At 39.0% G+C, this 18150-nt stretch overlaps 1 protein-coding gene across 6 annotated transcripts in view; it reads right to left on the minus strand.

Annotated features, from left to right (window-relative positions):
• Nucleotides 1-18150, minus strand: part of STARD13 (StAR related lipid transfer domain containing 13) — a 293161-nt gene that overhangs the window by 42692 nt on the left and 232319 nt on the right. The window contains exon 1 of one of the 6 annotated variants that reach the window (XM_017818553.1): nucleotides 10001-10117. The exons of 4 other annotated variants lie outside the window; for them this stretch is intronic. The gene's annotated coding sequence lies outside the window, so the exon portion shown is untranslated. Of the gene's footprint in view, nucleotides 1-10000; nucleotides 10118-18150 lie in introns of those variants that run through there. One more of the 6 variants, XM_017818554.1, reaches the window with a different exon arrangement.

An 18150-nucleotide genomic window follows, 5' to 3' on the forward strand; every position in this document is an offset into this window, starting at 1 on the left:
TGATATCGTTGCCCAAAGCATGTATCGTGCAGTGGAGATTGAAGTGCAAATCTCTGACCCATTTTAAAAATTTATTTAGAGCAAAATGAGGAGACAGGTTCACCTAGGAAATGTGACAGATGTCCAGAGCACAGCTGGGACTTGTCTTTGAGTTCATCTCTACTATTAAGCAGGTTTGAGCTTGTCTCCCGCAAACAGTGCTCTGGCTGTTGTGGGGCTAATATGGATATAGTTGCTTGCCATCTTTCCCTCTCTTCCAACACTTTCTCTGGCTCTCCACAAACTGCTCTGATCGTGCTCAACTTCAGATTAAGACTAGCAGCCAGATGCCACCAAAGGGGACATCTTTGCCCCGCCTACCCAATGCCAGCTGGCTCCTTCTCCTGCTTCCTTTTCTGCCACACCAGCTCCTGGCTAAGCCTTCAGAGATCTCGCTCAACCCCCTAAGCTGGTAGAAAACTAACTCCCCAAAACTGAGAATGGTCTGCTGTTGGATTAGCAAACTGACACAAATCCTCTAAGGGTCCTGTTTAGTTCACATTAGCTCCATTTTAACAAGCCCCAAAAAAACCAAACCACCAGAGCAGTCCTTCCTCACATGAAAGAGCACAGGACAACTGTCTCAAGTTGTTTGGAGAAAAGTGCTCCGTCAAGAGGAAATCATGTAAGTAATTGAATTCTCTAGCTTCAGATGTTATCAGCATCCACAAATATCAATTAAATGCTACAGTTCTTTCCCTTTTCCTGTCTAGATATCAGCATGTCATCTTATTTGTGCCTTTCTGCCACTATTCCTCTGCCTCTTCTATCTTTTGTTTTGGTGTTTCTCCCTTTTTTTTTTTTTAGATTCAGATACCCCTTTACACAATGCAGTGAAAGAAATAGCAACTAGAATAAACAAGATACATAATTACCCCATCTATTGAGTTTATGGCAATTTTATGTGATAACTTTATTATTCATCTGTCTGTAATAAATCACTGTTTATGCTCACTTTTTTATTCCCCCTATATTGTTCACCACTTAAATCTAATTTACTAGACTCAGATAAAATACCTAAGGGTATTAGAGAAAATGATTAATCAATTAATTGGAAAGGAGAGAATTTTACTGTGCCACAACACTGAGCTCCAGTGTCTCTCCCAAGTCAGTCTGTAAAGCAGAAGAGGTCTCATCCATGCAAGTCTTTGGGAGTAGAGTTAACAGCTTGGTGATAGCTCACAGGTTTGAAGGTGGTTAGTCTGGTGTTATTACCCAAAAGTTACATTAACTTTTCTTCCTTCAAGAGGACGAAAAATGTTGTGATGAGAGTTTGTGCTGCATCTTCCACAACAACAACCACCTGGAATTTTCGGGTCAGTTTGGAGGCTCAGCTCATCCCAAGGCTGAATAAAATCTTTTACTCTCAGGAGCTGCCGTGGACCTCTGTGAAACGTAAACCAGAGAATACTTCTGGGGAGGAAACACTGATCATGTCTTAGACCTGAGGCATGCTCAAGGCAGCTGTGGACACTGTGTGGGACAGCTTCAGCCTTGTCTCACTGGTCCTGGTTTATGAACCTTTCAAGTCATCAACAAGCAATGTCACTGCCCTGATGTCTTCCCAGAAGAGCACTCATAAGGGAAGATGGGATCTTTAGGAAAGTTCAGTTCAGGCTGAGGCTGTTTGAGAACAGCTCCAGTGCGTTTCAGCTTCTTCATGCAGCCCAGTCTGAGAAACTTTAATGGCTGCCATTACTCTCCTGCCCCTATATCTCACAGTTTTTAGGATACTTATCTGTGTAACTCCTATTCTTATTTTACAGATTGGGATTAAAAGCACTTCAGAAGTACATGAGCAGGTTCGAGGTAAGGATAGTGGGAAATAGGTGCTTGTCTGTTTTATCTGTCTGTAAAAATATGGCTACATCACTCCTCTGTTACTAACACCCTTAGAAATCTGGCCTGGACAGCCCAATTCCAAATTTCTGATACTTAAATGCATCGTTCTACCATTACTCAGCTACTATGTAACACTAAAGGCTGATATGTTTCCATTGAATGGCTTTTGTAAAGCTTCTTCAGAGATAAGAAATTAGATTACAGTAGGGCATAAAGGTGCTAAATTGGAAATAACAGGAAAATATTTGTAAATATGAGAAAAGATTACTTTTCAAGGTCACACAAGAAATTCACAGCAAAACAAGAGCTCACATCTGAGCAACCTGATCTAGTGAAAGGTGTCCCTGTCCACATCAGGGGGGTGGAACTAGATAATCTTTCAGGTCACTTCCAACCCAAGCCATTCTATGATTCTATGATTTTATGATCTACAGCTTACATGGAGTGGGTTAATACCTTAACTACTAGATTATCATCTCGCTTCACTACTGCAAGCAGGTTGGTGTAGGTCATGGAAAAATAAAAAACTTGTCATATTCCCTCCGTAAAAAGCCCCATACAATTTAATAAACACATGCAATTTTCAGCAACCTTTCATGTTGCATTGTACTCACAAGAATTCTTAAAAGAGGAAATTCTAAAGCTTTACTTGTAGGGTAGTATACATTTTTGTGCAGAGGATAGTAGTGTCTCTTAAGTTACTTAGTCTTTTAGCATAATTCGCTGAGAACTCCATTTCAGGGAATGATTTTAGGTAGAGGTCTAATGGTTTACCCCATTCTCTTCCACTCTGTAGGACTTCTTCAGAATAATTCCAGTAATAACACAATGGCAATTGTACCATGCAGCCGTAAAATTACACTTTATAGTACAAATATATAATAAATAAAATAAACCATAAGCACACAATTAATTTATGATTTTACTACACTGTGATGCATAGTCTTCAATAAATCCTGATAATAAGGTTTTCAAAAGTGGAATTTCATCAGAGTTATTTTGTGTCATGCCACATAGTTACTATTAGAAACAAGATTATGTTTTGCAAGGAAGGAACAAATAAAACTGTCAAAGTGTTATTTTAATAGTCCTTAACCTTTTGCGGAATATTGTGGTACTAGTAATAATATGATAAAATATGGACCTTTTAAATTACTGTGGCTGAATATAATTCAAATATCAATAGAAAAAGATTCTTTCAAGCTCATGAGTAGTTTCTTTATGTGTAATTCTTTACACTTGGTGAATAATAGTCAGATGATGTCCATTCATGCTCTGACTTCTTAGAAAGGTTGAAAGGTTGAAAGTGAGAAGCATGATTATTTATGGGTATGAAAAAAATCTCATAAGCTGAGATATTAAAAGATTGGGAGAGCAGATGAATAAAGAAGGGTTATGATAAAAGGGTATAAAATCAGGGGTAATACAAAAAGAGGAAATTGAGAACTTCGATTCACTATACACACAGGACAAGGACAAGGAGAATAATAAAAAGGGAGGAATGCAAAAGAAGGAAGGCAATCTGAACTGACAGAGGATTTTTTAAAAATGCAATCTATAACATTAATTACCAAAGGACACTGGGATCAGGAGATGAGTGTGCTCAAAACTGAGATGGTGTCTTATCTGACTAGTCACTATTACCACCACAGATTTGGAAAAGAATTCTCCAGAATGGAATAAATGAACTAAAGACAGTGTTATGAGAATACTTTTTCTCCATTAGATGATCCCATATACAGCTCTTCCTTCTGAGCTACTGACATTTTTATTACTCAGACATAGCTATGACTATATAAAATGTTTCTTTCAATGACTACAATGATTCTTTTGTTTCCTACTACAACCAAATTCTGCACAGCCCAGCTGGGAAACTTCCTGTCAGTCTTTTATCTTGAGCAAGGCTACATTTCCTAAGAAGAAAGGTGTGTTCTTCCAGCAAGGAGTTAGGAACCTAAGTCCCCCTTGGATGAAAGGATTATGCTAGGAAAGGATTATGAATCCCTTTCCCAAATAATTGGGATGCTGGTAAAACTGGTAGACCTGAAATTTATAGCAGGTTCATCAGGCACAAAACTTTACAGATATCAGAACAGTTGTCTATATTAATATTTTTTACATGTAGATATCATCAGAACTAGGTATACAACGAGTTCCCTCATGCTAATAACAAGAAGGTGGCTGTGCAAATAGCAACGGAGAAATTACAGTTTGCAGTGTAGGAGAGACCTTGGTACCACGTGCTACACTCCACACGTGCTTTAGGCTGAGAGGTGACTCGCAGGGGCCATCAAAGCAGCCAGCACACCAAGCCAGCAGGGATGCAGGGACACAATAAGGACCTTAGGAGTAAGAAATATCCTGAGGAACTCCTAGTTCAGAGTAATTAGCCAACTTGCCAGGCAACCAACACTGTTCCTACAAGTCTAGCACAAAATCAACTCCCTAGGGAATTCTCCCATTATGCAGAGTTCCAAGGAACTCCCTCTGGTACAGGGTGTACAGCACACTCAGGCACCTAGCCATAAGAATGAAATGAGATTTGGATACCAAGCAGTCTTAACATTTGAAAGTTTCAGACACAACATTAAAAACACTGCAAAGATGTTTAATAGAACCAACTGATGCTGAAAATCCCATCCATGTTATATGGCTCAGTTATGTGATAAAACCAAGAAATCCAGGACTTCAAGTGTCCTCTTGAGATTTTTTGTTGCTCCTTATCATCATAATTTCTATTTACTGCTCGTTTCCCTTTCTCCTTCTCTTTCCACGTCTTCCACCCTGAAGTCACTTAAAACCAACTCTCTTCCATTCATTTATCTGACATCTCTGCTACCCATTGTCCCACATGTTCACTCAGTTTATACAGCCTTACTCCATGCAAGGTTGTTTCCCATTGTTTAGCCATGTTCCTTTCAAATTCCTGAAACAGGATTTTAAATCCCCCTAACCCAAAAAATCTCTCCCTATCTTCAAGTATCACTTCGAAAACACTTTTCTTAGCTTACAATGCAGCACTTTGTGATGACACAATAAAACAATAGCTTGCAACCCACATCTCATCTTGAGGAACTTTAAACTGTTATAAAAACTGAAGAGAAAGTTATATATAGGGATCACTTCATCCCTGGGTGAAATGCAACTGCATTAGGATGAAATGTGGCAGCTGCACAGAAGAATGCTGTAGCAGTTTATGACAAGAAACAAGGAGAATATTTTATCCAGCTGCAACTACTAACAGGATTTATGAGATAGAAAAAATTCACATTATATATATATATACAGGGAGCTGACAAGGACATCAGGCTCTCCTCCATTTAGTCTTGGGAAAACTACTCTGGTATTGCTAATGAACAGAAGTGATTAAGAGCTTGGTTCCCTTCACATCCTCCTTCTCCATTAGGATTTATATTCCTTTTCTTGCCTTCTGACAGCCCCCATGAGTCTTGGCTTAGTATAGACTTGGAGAAAAGAGTACCACCCATCCATTCTTCAGTACTATGCTGCCCTTCCCAGCTATTTGGCCTGTCACTCAAAACCTGAGAACTGCCGACTTGAGAACTAACAGAACTTTGATACATGAACACTCTATGCCCACTGAAAAATATGTTTGGATAAAGATCCGGAAAATGTGAGTCTTTAAGGACTCTAGTATAAAATATATGGTATTTTTAATGTGGAAGGAACATTATCAAACGGGTAGATCCCATCCCTTAGGATCTATTTCAAAACTTCTGGTGACTCAGAGTCACTATGGACAAATTTTGAAAATAGACTCTCATTTTACAAGTTTCTGGCTTTGGGTTCTCAAGAGATCTAGGTGGCATCTAAACTTCTACGTATTACGGCCTGAAGACCAAAACAGCTTCTGAGCTTAAACTGAAAAGGGACATGTTGCATCCAGCTGTATTTAGAAAACCTCCAAGTGTACGGTTACTTGCCACCCAGATGTGCTATAAAGCAATTTTTGCAACCCACTGTTGATAGTTCCATAGCTAGTAGATATTATGAAAAAGTAGTCACTGAACCATTGTAGCTGTTTGTACCTCTTCATGTTGTACATTCCTGTTCAGCTTCAGGAAGGGGCCAGTCTTGGTGGAATCTCATCTATAACTATACATACCTGAAGGGAGGGTGCAAAGAAGACAGAACCAGGATGTTCTCAGATATGCCCTGTGACAGGCAAAGGGCACCCAATGAAACACAGAAACACTGCTCTGAACATCATGAAACACTTTTTCCCTCTAAGGGTGACTGAGCACTGGTACATGTTGCTCAGGGAGGCGGTGGAGGCTTCATCCCTGGAGATATTCAAAACCAGCTGGGCACACTTCTAGGCACTTGCCTGTAGGTGGCCTTGCTTGAGTAGGGGGGTTGGACAAGATGACCTCCTACCTCAACCACTCTGTGATTCTACGACTATTTCAGGAAATGTGTAAAACTAACCCTGAACTGATCCAAAAGTAAGAAAGAAAATATCTCCATCAGCAACATCATACTTTTCTTAGCAAAGAATTTCAGCTTCCTTGCTGTAAGCTCCTCTACAGCCCTTTTCATCTTGAGGAAAATTAGCACTATTGATTTTGGGACCCAGAGAGTCATGGGAAGGGCAAGTATAACACCAGGGAGAGGAGTATATAATAGGAAGTATATATGTATCAATTTCAACTGTACCACTACTGGAAACTTGCCATAACTTTATACTTGGAACTATAAGTGTTATTATCTTTGTAACTGGGCTAACTCTTTGATTAGATTGCTAATACTTTAATCACTAGAGCAGTAAATTCTTCAGTCTGTACACAAGGTATGTTTCTTCACTGCACATAAATTGCACAAGGTGTTTTGTCTGGTACTCTGCCCTTGAGATCTGGTTTGAATTTGGATGCAGCAGATGGACTCCACTACATGCAGCTTGTAGCTACCCCCTGTCCTTGCAAGGTTTTGAAAAATATCATCTCTTGCAAGGCAGGGGAGATTTGCAGACAGCCTGAACTCAAGCAGCATACAAGATATTAAAGGTCTCTGGAGTGGCCTGACATTCAGAGGGCTCCCAAGAGGATGTAGTGCTGGTCTGAGCATTAGTTTCAACTCTCATGGGTACTCATAACTCCAATTAAAGACAGAGATTCAATGACTCTGGAAGGCAGGGTTTTCAAGCTCAGTGTCCTAAACTGGAGGTCAAATTTCAGACTTCAATGCCTTGCTTAGATTTTCCATAATACCCAATGTGGTTTGCATGTGTGCGGTACTGAAATTAATTGGTCAGACAGTAATTGGAGCTCGTCAGATGAAAGGCACTATGGAATGCAGTAGAATGCTTCATGTTATAATTTGAGTGAAAATGTAAACAATACCCCAAAAGATAGATGCTGTCATCGTAAACTTTCTCTCTGAATTATGCAGATAAGTAGAACAAAACATATCTCCTTATCAACATATTAATTATTCTTTGATTATGCCCTTCATGTTCTGTAGATGTTCAAATTACATGTGGGCAATCAGATATACATCAGAGAAATTCTACCCATCTGAGGTGGTCTTCATGCTGTGAATTTATATTAAACACTGAACATTAATATGAAAGTAACTCTCCTTGGAGATAGCACTTTGATGTATTAATAAAAAGACTTCTCAGTTCTTGTTTATCATAAATTAAGATTAAAACACTTTCTTTTGGAGTCCTGTGTGAGATGAGTAATTTGTAGTGCAAGAAACATTGATAAGATACAGCACATACAGCAGAGTTCAAGTATTGAAGACTGAGTTCCAAATCCATGGCTCGTGCACAGTGAATGCAATGCAAAGTGCTGAGCTCCCACCTGGTATTATCAGTATTATCTGCCATTATCAGCTGATCAACACTCCAAGCAGATCTGTCTTTAGATCCCACTGTTTCCTTATTAGCTCTTTTCATGAAAGGGCCTATTGAGAAAGATGTCCCCTGTATTTCTTCCAAAAAACCTGAACCCTGAACAGCAGAATGTCACTTATTCACACAATTTGTAAGAAGCTGTCATCTACACACATTCCAGTAACAGGAGGGCTGACATTATCCTGAAAGTACAGGAAAAAGCTGTACCTACAGACCCAGATGTCTTATTTTTTATTCATAACCATATTGTAATTATCATTACATATTGTAATTATTATCATTGAAGTATATCAACATTATTAACATTTCATCATGCCTCGAGACCATAGTGAAAAATCATTTATAAAATGAAGGTTAAGATTACTTGTGGATAGCTACTATTTTATTATTTCTGAGAGGATCAAACACCCATATCTGTTTAATGCTTTTATCCAGCTGCTGTTTACTACAAGAACATTATTAATGAGAGTTGCCAGGATGTCTTTTATGACTGTATGAAGAAATGAGAAATCAGCAAATTATTACTAAACACAAATTATTATTTTCTTTAACTGGATATTCTGAACTTGGTCTATCTTCCTTTTTGGGGTTGGATTGATCGATCCTATGTCAGTGTCAGATGCGACGTGATAAGCTGGCTCTACCATGAGCAGGGATTGGGCCAGATGACCTCCATTGTTTGATGGTTCCACTACTTTTAAAAATTATTTAACTGACAGAAGAAATAGCATGTACTTCTGTAAAGATGTTATTGTGAACTAAATTTTACATTTTGCTTTGACTACGCAGTGCTGTAAGAACAGTGGAGCACATTAATGTGGGTTTTAGCATGATCTAGTCCAGAGCCCCTAATTACATGGCTGTGTGCTGATCTTTGTAGAGTCATGAGAAAAAACAAAGAGATTAAAGGAAACAATTACTCACTTACCAAAAAAAAAAAAAAAATCTTTCCTCGCTCTGTTTTCACAAAAGCACCCATTTTTATGCAAGTGCCTTCCAAACACTTCTGTCCGATATGTAAACAGTACTAAATGGGGAAAATCAAACTAAAGGTTCTTTTTTACAGAGCAGTGGAGCTACTGTTCGGACAGCTGTTCAGTTTCCATTATCTATCACATGATGGAAATTGTATTTAATTTACTGAATAGATATAGATAACTTTCAGTATCAAAGTGGTGATTTCAAAGGCCAGAATTTTAAGGATATTTAAATTTATGAACTGGTAGGGTGCAGATCTTAAAAGATGTTCAAAGTATTTAACTCTCATTTGCCTTCTCAAGCACCTTTGATTTTTGATTCACCCAATCCTGCCTCCTACTACCAGGTGGCTGCAGACATTTTCTGTGCACTCCAGCACACACACATCTAAATGCTTTTTGAAAACTCAAAGGGATGATACAGAGCAAACAATTTTACCAATGAACTGAAATGTTTTGGATACATAAACTAACAGAATTCCATGATTTTTCTTCACACAACTCATTAGAATGTTTTATTTATTCCCCTTTAGAATGAAAGCTGCAGTCCATATGGCTACAGAGCAACACACAGAAAACACGCTAAAGTAATTCCTACATGATAGCTGTACATAAACATATATTCATTCATGCTGGAGGGAGGAAGAAATTGAACTCTTTGCTATGTTGGTACAGTTATTATTTTTAGCCCTTTTGGCTGAAGCCTCTAGTTTCCTTTCCATACATTTTTAAATAGAAGGTTGTGGGGGTTTTATGTGCTCCTTCAAGTAGAGAACAGACTTTTAATGTAGTGAAAATACTGGTTTTCCATTCTGCAGCTCACCTAGGTCTGTTTCCATCTATTAAAGCCGTTGTACAAAATAACTGTTTCCTATAACACAAAATTCTGCTATGGCAGAAGTAACACTGGGTATCCATAGTACTGACATTTCTCATTTCCTTACCCTTGTTACACCACAGATCAAATGGAAGCCAGATTCTTAGGAACTCTGTAATTACTTGACAATAATCATTGCCAGCAATAGAGCAGAGTTAGCAAAGAAGTAATTAGCACACCACCCAGGACTAATAGCACTCTACACTTTTTTACTGTTATTTTTAGCTAAAAGCAGGAAAGACATAAATTGCTCTTTTATCAAATAGCATGAAAAACCTTAGATAAGTTAAATGTTTGCAGTTATCACTCTATAAAGCTGGACTCTGGCCTCCAGCTACATGGCATATATTACTCTGAAAGAAGACAACAGGAAGGCTGGAGACCTACCAGTGCTTGTTCCCTGCTGGTACCAGAGAGTGGATTTGTGGGGTACACAAGGAGAGACACCAAAGCTACTAAAGGAAGCACAAGCCTCATACTTTCATGTCAATGCCTCTTGCTGGATAACAGGAGGGCATACAGAAGGGTTGGCTCTGCAAATGTCAGTGAAATACAGACCCTGTCACTTTTTAACTTGCTGGATGAATTTCAACTATTTCTTAATAGTTGATGGGAAGTCAGTTGGACAGTTTCAGTTACCATCTCATGGATGGAGTCCCTTTGCTCTGACTGCTGGAGAGCACATTCCCACGCGTCTGATTCATTACGTGCCTGACTGTGGGCAAAGATGGTTTGGTCTCTAGACAGTGCTAGCAGCTAGATATTTGGAAAGTAAATGACTAATCTTTTGCTCAGCTAAACTTCTGGTAGGAAATGAGACACATCACTTAACACTTACACTTCAGTTTGAAAAAGAGAAAAATTATTCTTCCCTCCTTGAAGCAAAATTGTGAGACTCCACATGTTAAAGTGTGTACTACACTCAAAATATGCTCAAAGTCCATGGGGGCCACACGGTTAGCTTTCATGATGTCTTCCTTCTTCCACAACTTCAACAAATAGTTAGCCTGTCAAACTAGAGAGATTTTTTTGGTGCTACTAAGGATTTAGTCTAGGCTTTTGCTGATCTCCAAACTTACTTATTTTACAGCAGCATCTGCCCATCGACAAACACAAGACACTTGCCTTTCCAGCAGATATTTCCCACTTGGAGTTAGAAGTTGTCTTAAGCCATGACCTGATTCTGGATCAATTAGAGAGCATTCATCAAGAGATCAACGAATGTAACTCCACACTATAGTTTAAGGTCAGTTCAGTCTAAGAGAGAGGCTAGTGAAGTAAAAATAAATAAAGATCAGGGGTTTTTATAAAAAACGAGAAGAGTGTTGAAGTACATACTTGAAATATTTGCTCTGAACTCTGCAGTGCGGCTGGCACAACACTGATCTAACACTTGGTGCCTGTTCAACGTGTGCTACGTGGATGCAACAAGGTCTGCATACATACACTTGCCAAGCAGAATGACAGAGGTAATATGCCTATTTTTGAAAAATGAAGTGTTTATGGCTTGCTCAGTTTCAGAGTACGTTTCATAATCTTGAACAGTCACAATGTGTCACTCATGGGCTTGCAACATAGTCCTTCTGAACAGAAGCTGCTTTGTGCTCACCACTGAAGAAGCATGTGCTGTGTGACTGCCATACTGTATTTTGGCAGTAGCTGTTAGAAGTAAATTTGCAGAGGATTAAGGAGATGGAAGGCAGCATGCCTCACACTGTAATGCTGCAAAGCATTAAAATACACTGTTTAAAGAAGAGATGAGAGATGGCTGCTGTTCCAAATCTTGGGGCCTGAGGTTCAGCTTGTTTTGACCAAATTTCCATTTGGTCTTTGAGAAGTCTCTACACAACAGCAGCTGCCCTTGCCCAGAAGGGGTGTGTGAGGACACCTCCCTTCTCTGGACGTCACCTCTAGTGCAAGGTGGGAGCTGTCTGCAGGGGCACAGGGCCACTCGGACCTGCTCCAGTGGGAAGCTCCTGCCAGCTGGTGTGCTGCCTCTGAAATCATCTTGGGGCCCTTCCCCCTCTCCAGATGTGCTCCATGAAGAGCCAGATCCAGGGGCTGCTCTGGCTTTATGTCCCCTCAAGGCCAGGAGAGCAAAAGTATGCACTGAGGACATGAGACATTTTTGGCTGTCTGGAGCTACAGTAATGGGATATGCAGATAAACACAAAGATTGAAAATTGGTTGTGTATGCTTTGAAGGAAATGGCAAAGTACTTTATTTTCCAAGTATATTTTTTTTCTAGACTTGACCTTGGTCTGCACTTTTAAGAATCTGACATTTTTTGATGGTTTATTTCACTTTCAGATTTTGGCAGGGTCTAGCCTCAGATATGCCAGAAGTATGATGAGATAAGTTATTCTCCAGACAGAAACAGAAGCAGAAAGCAGGCAGTTGCCTACAAAAGATGGTGTCTCCTATAGATTTCACCATAAAGGTGCCTGGCTCAGTTTTTTAAAGGAGAAGCCTAAATCTGACAATGAAATCTCAGCAAAATGGCAGTTAAAGATTTTAAATAACCACCTTAGAGCTCACGTGTTACTTTGAAACTGCTAGTTAAAAGTAAAGACACAAAAAAGGTATTTTGATTTAGGAGATGGGCTATATTTTGCAGTGTTTTCTTACACTGTAATCGTAGTTAGAAGCCCAGGGCCCACAGTACTCTGTGGCCACTGCATTATGCTCTGAAAGCTTACTTACTGCTAAGAAGTCACATTGGTATACCGAAAATTACAGTTCTGTATTTTCTAGTACAGCTTCATCTATAAGGACAAACAATAACTCAAACAAATCAGCTTGGACACCACTGCTTTACTTGCTCTGGAGGATGTGCAGGGAAGGCAATGTTGCCAGAAGGTGAAAATTATAACTAGGATGCTACATTGGCTGACTGATTTTGGGAACAGAGCTGGGGCTTTTGTTAATCTTTCTGTAACTCCAAGCCAAAGCCAATTTGAGGCTGCTAAAAGTAGCCTCAAAACTGAGACTACAAAGCTATTATTTGTTGAATGTATTTCAAAGCATTTCTTTCAGTCATTGTTTACTGATCTGGCCTTTCCTCATCAAGGGTAGAAAAAACATAATGAATGCTAATCACCTGCAAGCTTGAATCCCCCTGGAAAGAACTTTTTCAGGAAAATGTTGTTGTGGTGAGAACTTTCAGGGAGTGTTGGAGTTTTAAAGTTTCTCATGATGTTTTGCATTTTTCTTCTAAATGAACAGGAAAAAACTCAGCTGGCTCTCATTTGAATTCTCAGTAGATTTTAGAAAGGAAATTCCAACCAGAACTGTATTCCTACACCTAAAATCTACATGGGAATGATGCTGCATGCTTGCCTCAAACCAACAAGAGCCAAGGGAATCAGAGCTAAAGCTGGGTCATCAGCACACCCGCTTGTTCCACACAACAGTAAAGGTCTCAGCAGAGGGCTGGTTTTACAAACCAGGCTTCAATAGAACATACCAGAGCTCAGCATTAAGCATGTGCTTAATAATCTAGCTGACTTGACTTCATAGCAGCCATTCTGTCATCCATGCAGAATATTTATTTACGTAAAGGATGGTAATCATCTCACCTATTTGCAACTGCATTGGAACTATTAATCCTAGGTGCTACTGAAAGCTAGGGATAGAAAGAGGAACTTCCATTAAAATATTTATCTTATCTAAAAGTTAATGTCTGAAAGAGGTAAAACAGCTTGTGCCCAGAAAGTGCTCATTCTTCTCTATGGACTATACAGAGAATTTGGGAAGAGCAGGCATATAAAGCTAGAGACATTTCCAGTGAGATTCTTCTTTGGGGCATCTCCTGTTACTGTACTGTGTGACTTAATTTTGCTTGTTTTGCACCTCATATTCTCCATTTGCAGTGATGGCATAATGACCTGTATCCATGTTTGCAAGGGGATTTGAGATTTATATAGGAACATTCCTATGTAGGTGCTCAGTGGTTACCACAAAGAGCATGTATTTCCCACACAAAGCATGTCACTGAATTAGTTACCTGACCTCAAAATCCACTAATCTGAAACATAAACAATGAAGTAAGTACTCATGTTGTTCACCCCCTAATCACCACAGTGCCTTATTCATCAATTCACCTGCTGCTTTCCATAGGATACACGTATACCTCATCAGAATTAACTTACACTTACCAAAATTCCTCCCCCCCCACCAGCTCATACTATACATTCTTGGTATTCAGGTTTTCTTAAGTGTTTTATAAGATGAAGTATCTCAAACTTAGAAACAGTACTTCCAAGTTTTAGAATTTGCCAGATATTTTTTTCCTAAAAATGTGTGCTGCCTCTGGGCAAAGGTGCTATCTCAAAGTACAGAGCTGGTTTTAAGTTAAAGTCAGGCTGAGGGCAGGTCTTCCCAGACAGATGAGTAGGCATCTCCACTTTCCAGCTCCTTAAGAACCCTGTTCTTAGCTCTCCTTAGACATAAAAGGTGAATGGATTGCTCAGTGCACAACAGAGACTACCATCCTGGAAAGGCCTCACGAGAGGACTCTTGTAATTGATGTGAAGACCATATAACTGATTTGTAGACACATCACTCAGCACCATGGTTGCTGTAACAGTTTCCTAGAACTGTTGTTGATTGCCTTCTTCCCCAAGCTCTTCTTCTCTCTCAGTTTAGAAACTCTGGAAAGAAACTTGTAATAGTAATTTGTTTGTGACATGCCTACTTGGCATGCTGTGCCGCACTCTTACACAAATAAACAGGGAACACGATGTAACACCACAGTAGCAGATTTAACTAAGATCCAATTGTATTTGGTGCCATCTGAATGTGGGAAGAATGTTCCCTTAAATGAAAATCCTCAACAGAAAAACAAGTTCACCCTTCACAAGTATGTACCACAACACAGGACAATACATCATCTTTGACTTATGACTTCATTGGTAAGAAATCAGCCTAGCATTCCTCCTCCAACAGGCATCTGTGCTCTCTATTGTATTGTTCCTTCTGCACAGCTCCGAATTTTGGGTGTCTTTTAGAGCTGGTATGAAGCCACTCTTTGCTAGGAAGTGGTAGCCTGTCCAAAATCAACTCTCTCAATGAACCACCAGGGTTAGGATGGGGGGACGCTACTGGATCTTGATTTAGATTATGAGATTGCAAGAAATTAGAACAAAGACTTTATACTTCAAGGTGTAATTAATGAGTTTAACTGTCTCGCTTTTACTGAGTTCCTCACCCCAAAAGCTCAGTGACAGCCTGAGTAAATGCTTTGACTTGTAACACACAGTCACCTAAAAAATTAATGATGATTTCTTTTCCCAAAAGACTTAAGGACAAACACATTTCCAACATCAGGGCCTCTGAAGAGGAAATACCTCAGGGAGAATATTATTATTAGGTGACAGTGAGCAAATGCTTAAGCAGGAGTGACTGAAGCGGACTGCATACCCAAAGGATTTAATGAGCAGCTTGAAGGAGTTGATGGCCTGAGGCACAGCCTCAGGTCATTAAACCTCAAATGGTTATTATTCCCTAGAAAATGCTTTCTGTCAAGGTCATTAGTGCTATTATACAGTGGAAATTGAGGGTGTATCGAGAAATTAGCATATAGCCTGTTTGCAGAAGAAATACTCTCAGTGACATGGGCAGGTCATTTCCAGGAGAATGCTGCAGCATCCACAAGCCACTTGGCCTACCTGAACTTTCATGTCACTGCAACACTTCTAAGCAGAGTTGCACTTTTGCAGAGTGTCACTACAGGAACTTTATTATGCATTGAGCACTTAAATTAGCAGTCTGGCATTAACTCCAAGGGATAACATTAGCTGAAGTCCCTTCTGCTTAGCATACATTTTTATGTTGGATTCCTGCCCTACTGCTGTCTCTTTTTAGAATAAACCAAGGAAATCTGATTCAACTGATGTGTACACTGGTGACCATGGCATTTGATCGAAGGCTGAAACTGTACATGTAGTAGGATCACGACCCTTTTCTGAGAGTTTCCTAGGATAAAAGTCTCACTACACCTCACTGCCTTCAAGGAGAAACACCTGGAACCAGAACAAATAAATCCACTGGTGCCTGTGGGGTTAAGGCCAATTGATTGTCCAGCAGGCAGGGAAGGGCAGTAGATGGTGAGATCCCAGTCTGTGGTTTTCTTCTTGGACTCCACCTCTGCATGGGGCACCTTGTGAACAAAGCCTCAGCTTCACAGTCATTGCTATCACCTTCCCATTAAGTATGGAAAGTGTTGGTGCATGAATCCTGTGACTTTTTATAAGTAGGGTCTAGAGTCAGATAGTTATTTGTTTGGTGTGTTTTGTGTAGCTAAAGTCATGACTGGGTATCAGATTTAGTGACCTTTTCTTTTTTTCCAGATTCTGATGCTAGTTTGTGATGTGAACCAGGCAAATCAAATCCTGTAATTCTGTTAAATTATCTCTGTGGATCAGATTTTCCTACATTGTAACCATATGTACCACAACAGTTACTTTGAATTTTGAATTAGGTTTATTTACAAGGGACCTGGAGATCTTTGGTTTTGTAACTATTATATTATAATGATCAATGCTTGACTTTTAGGGCAATGCAACAGATTGCAACTGCTTAAATCTGTTCCTTCTGCTCTAAACAAAGAAGGAAAACTAGAAGATTGTTACATAGTAGGATCACTTTGATTACATCCCTGACAATGATTTAGCATCCCAATTATGCAGCTGTCCAAATAAAGAGGAGAAATCTTTCTTTATTAAAGACCCTGAGGCAATTTAGAAAGCAACAGTACATTATACTAAATAAAGAGAAAGAACAAAAGGACATCATGATCTATTTAATTCTTCTGACAATGTCTGCATTAAATGATCAATGCTTAGACATGCATTGATATTTACTGTTTCATTAAGTGTCCTCACATTCACCAGCATCAGCTAATGCATCTTTCACTAAATGGAATTTATGCAAATGTTATTTCAATCACATTCTTCTATATAGGTGTCAGGAACACACTCATCTGTGGGGAGCTGGAGGGCAAATTCACTGATATATTTTTGTGTGATTGGTTTCCTGAGAGATATTCATTGAATGAAACTGGTAAATTACTGGAATACAGAAAAGTACTTTTATAATGATACTAAGAAAAAAACACCCTTGTAGGATATGACTATATGTTTTTTATATGTATTTGCGTCCTTGATTTTGTTAAGCATATCATAAATATGTTTGGGCACTGATACTGTAAGAAATGAAATTACACTTCTAAAACGTAAAAAGTGAAGCTTCATTTTAAAAATAAAAATATAGCTGAATATTTTTAAAAGGAAACTTTTGCTTAATTTATATGTTAGACACCATTCCAAATACCCAAGAAAGAACTGCATACATGTCACAGTAAAGAAAATTTTATTTGGCAGTGCTGGCTTAGACATGGCTGTGAAGCTATAAATCAGATTAAAATACATATTTGGACGCTAAATTATTTTTGGACTTGGAAAATTCCACTAGTGCTATATTATTACAGCAGTAGATCCCTGTAACCTAGATCACAATCAAGCAATAAATGTAAAGTCATTTTCTTCTGAAGAAAAGATGAATTTAATCTCCTGCTGTTAGGGGTCCAATGTGCAGTTACATGCCATCTTGAATAAGGTTCTTTTCTGATCAAGATTTTCAATATATTTTTGTCATGGAACTCACTGCACCTAAACATGTCTAACATTTATTTCCTTCCTTGCTTTGTTGGATTGTGCCGTAAGGCATGCATTGTACTATTTACATAAGAAGCAAATTTGAAAAAGAACCACACAACCTTTATCACATTTGTATTTTCAACAAAATAGAAAATTTCTTACTGCTGAGCTCCTTTTCCCTCTTATTTTCACAAGTATACCTTTTCTTTCTGCCTCTCCAGCTGTGTTTTTGATTGTCTTGGTTGCCCATCCCCCTAATGCTCAGCATACTTCAGTGAGTATCTGTGAAATTTCATTCCTCCATGTGCTCTGTCACTGATTTTAGGAAATATTGAGCTCCACTGCCTGTGAAAACAGTCACATTTTCTTCAGTGGATCTTATGCAAACACAGAGTAAGGAATAACTTCATAATACCACCATCTGACTCATGTACTGAGACTGATAATAAGCGTAGCTACATCCTGTAAAATGACCAGTTAAAAAAAAAATTAAATAAATTGACTGGGCTTTTTCTTCTCCCAAGAATGACCATGCTCATTTTTATCTTAAAAGAACTTAATCTACAAAGTTGAAATAAACCATAGAAAATAAGGCATAAGTGGAGAGTGAAAGTTCATCTAATCCACTTTCTGCAAAACCTGCAGGACTAATATTTACTCTTCCTTAGAGGAATCCTGGATTCAGGACAACTTCTGAGATACACCTGACTAAACAGGTTGCTTTGGTCTCAAACCAGCTAGGTGACAAATTTACAACTCTTTGCTGAAGTAGATGTTTTGATGATACAGTTTCAGCTCTGTTCTCAGGCAGAGATATTAACTCAAGCAGTGTGAGGCTGGAATGCAGTGCTTACATTTTCAGCCCCCTACCTTTGGATT

This window comes from Lepidothrix coronata, unplaced genomic scaffold, assembly GCF_001604755.1.
Source record: "Lepidothrix coronata isolate B3197 unplaced genomic scaffold, Lepidothrix_coronata-1.0 Scaffold69, whole genome shotgun sequence".
Taxonomy (NCBI): Eukaryota; Metazoa; Chordata; class Aves; order Passeriformes; family Pipridae; genus Lepidothrix; species Lepidothrix coronata.